Below are 3,394 nucleotides of genomic sequence, written 5' to 3'. Positions count from 1 at the left end.
CTCTCTCACACTCCTGTATCTGGGGAGGTCCCTCTAACCCTATCTCACTATCCTGTATTTGGGGAGGCCCCTCTAACCCCTCTCTCACACTCCTATATCTGGGGAGGTCCATCTAACCCCTCTCTCGAACACTCCTGTATCTGGGGAGGTCCCTCTAACCCCTCTCTCACACTCCTGTATCTGGCGAGTTCCCTCTAATCCCCCCCCCCTCACACTCCTGTATCTAGGGAGGTCCCTCTAACCCCTCTCTCACACTCCTGTATCTCGGCAGGTTCCTCTAATCCCTCTCTCACACTCCTGTATCTCGGGAGGTCCCTCTAACCCCTCTCTCACACTGCTGTATCTCGGGAGGTCCCTCTCACCCCTCTCTCACACTCCTGTGTCTGGAAAAGTGCCTCTAACCCCTCTCTCACACTCCTGTATCTGGGGAGGTCCCTCTAACCCCTCTCTCACATCTCCTGTACCTCGGGAGGTCCATCTAACCCCCCATCCCTCTCACACTCCTGTACTGGGGAGGTCCCACTAACCCCTCTCTCCCACTCCTGTATCTGGAGATTTCCCTCTAACCCCTCTCTCACACTCCTGTATCTGGGGAGGTCCCTCTAACCCATCTGTCACACTCCTGTATCTGGGGAGTTCCCTCTAACCCCTCTCTCACACTCCTGTATCTGGGGAGGTCCCACGAAAAGCTCTCTCACACTCCTGTATCTGGGGAGGTCCCTCTAACCCCTCTCACACTCCTGTATCTGGGGAGGTCCCTCGAATCCCTCTGTCACACTCCTGTATCTGGTGAGGTTCCTCTAACCCCTCTTTCAAACACTCCTGTATCTGGGGAGGTCCCTCTAAGCCCTCTCTCACACTCCTGTATCTGGGGAGGTCTTTCTAAACATTATCTCACACTCCTGTATCTGGGGACGTCCCTCTAACCCCTCTCTCACACTCCTGTATCTGGGTAGGTCCATCTAAACCCTCACACTCCTGTATCTTGGGTGGTCCCTCTAACCCCTATCTCACACTTCTGTATCTGGGGAGGTCCCTCTAATCCCTCTCTCACACTCCTGTATCTGGGGAGGTCCCTCTAACCGCTCTCTAACACTCCTATATCTGGGGAGGTCCATCTAACCCCTCTCTCAAACACTCCTGTATCTGGGGAGGTCCATCTAACCCCTCTCTCACACTCCTGTATCTGGCCAGTTCCCTCTAATCCCCCCCCTCACACTCCTGTATCTGGGGAGGTCCCTCTAACCCCTCTCTCACACTCCTGTATCTCGGCAGGTCCCTCTAATCCCGCTCTCACACTCCTGTATCTCGGGAGGTCCCTCTAACCCCTCTCTCACACTGCTGTATCTCGGGAGGTCCCTCTCACCCCTCTCTCACACTCCTGTGTCTGGAAAAGCGCCTCTAACCCCTCTCTCACACTCCTGTATCTGGGGAGGTCCCTCTAAACCCTATCTCACACTCCTGTATCTGGGGAGCTCCCTCTAATCCCTCTCTTACACTCCTGTATCTGGGGAGGTCCCTCTAACGCCTCACACTCCTGTATCTGCGGAGGTGCCTCGAACCATTCTCTCACGCTCCTATATCTTTGGAGGTCCCTCTAACCCCTCTCTCTCACTTCTGTATCTGGGGAGGTCCCTCTAACCCCTCTATCACACTCCTGTATCTGGTGAGGTCCCTCTAACACCTCTCTCACACTTCTGTATCTGGGGAGGTCCCTCTAACCATTCTCTCACACTCCTGTATCTGGGGAGGTTCCTCTAACCCCTCTCTCATACTCCTGTATCTGGGAAAGTGCCTCTAACCCCTCTCTCACACTCCTGTATCTGGGGAGGTCCCTTTAACCCCTCTCTCACACTCCTGTATCTGGGGAGGTCCCTCTAACCCATCTCTCACACTCCTGTATCTGGGGAGGTCCCTCTAACCCCTCTCTCACACTCCTGTATCTGGGGAGGTCCCTCTAACCCTCTCTCACACTCCTGTATCTGGGGAGGCCCCTCTAACCCCTCTCTCACACTCCTATATCTGGGGATGTCCATCTAACCCCTCTCTCAAACACTCCTGTATCTGGGGAGGTCCCTCTAACCCCTCTCTCACACTCCTGTATCTGGCGAGTTCCCTCTAATCCCCCCCCCCTCACACTCCTGTATCTGGGGAGGTCCCTCTAACCCCTCTCTCACACTCCTGTATCTCGGCAGGTCCCTCTAATCCCGCTCTCACACTCCTGTATCTCGGGAGGTCCCTCTAACCCCTCTCTCACACTGCTGTATCTCGGGAGGTCCCTCTCACCCCTCTCTCACACTCCTGTGTCTGGAAAAGTGCCTCTAACCCCTCTCTCACACTCCTGTATCTGGGGAGGTCCCTCTAAACCCTGTAACACACTCCTGTATCTGGGGAGCTCACTCTTATCCCTCTCTCACACTCCTGTATCTGGGGAGGTCCCTGTAACGCCTCACACTCCTGTATCTGGGGTGGTCCCTCTAACCCCTCTCTCACACTCCTGTATCTGGGGAGGTCCCTCGTTACATTCTCTCACGCTCCTATATCTTTGGAGGTCCCTCTAACCCCTCTCTCACACACTCCTGTATCTGGGGAGGTCCCTCTAACCCCTCACTCACATCTCCTGTACCTCGGGAGGTCCATCTAACCCCCCATCCCTCTCACACTCCTGTATCTTGGGAGGTCCCACTAACCCCTCTCTCACACTCCTGTATCTGGAGATTTCCCTCTAACCCCTCTCTCACACTCCTGTATCTGGGGAGGTCCCTCTAACCCATCTGTCACACTCCTGTATCTGGGGAGTTCCCTCTAACCCCTCTCTCACACTCCTGTATCTGGGGAGGTCCCACGAAAAACTCTCTCACACTCCTGTATCTGGGGAGGTCCCTCTAACCCCTCTCACACTCCTGTATCTGGGGAGGTCCCTCGAATCCCTCTGTCACACTCCTGTATCTGGTGAGGTTCCTCTAACCCCTCTTTCAAACACTCCTGTATCTGGGGTGGTCCCTCTAAGTCCTCTCTTACACTCCTGTATCTGGGGAGGTCTTTCTAAACACTATCTCACACTCCTGTATCTGGGGACGTCCCTCTAACACCTCTCTCACACTCCTGTGTCTGGGTACGTCCCTCTAACCCCTCTCTCACACTCCTGTATCTGGGGAGGTCACTCGAAACCCTCTGTCACACTCTTGTACCAGGGGAGGTCCCTCTAACCCCTCTCTCACACTCCTGTATCTGGGGAGGTCCCTCTAAACCCTCTCTCACACTCCTGTATCTGGGGAGGTCCCTCTAACCCCTCTCAGACTCCTATATCTGGGGAGGTCTCTCTAACCTCTCTGTCACACTTGTGTATCTGGGGAGTTCCCTCTATCCCCTCTCTCTCACTTCTGTATCTGGG

This window comes from Pristiophorus japonicus, unplaced genomic scaffold (genome assembly GCF_044704955.1).
Source record: "Pristiophorus japonicus isolate sPriJap1 unplaced genomic scaffold, sPriJap1.hap1 HAP1_SCAFFOLD_35, whole genome shotgun sequence".
Taxonomy (NCBI): Eukaryota; Metazoa; Chordata; class Chondrichthyes; family Pristiophoridae; genus Pristiophorus; species Pristiophorus japonicus.
This window is presented reverse-complemented; position numbering follows the sequence as displayed.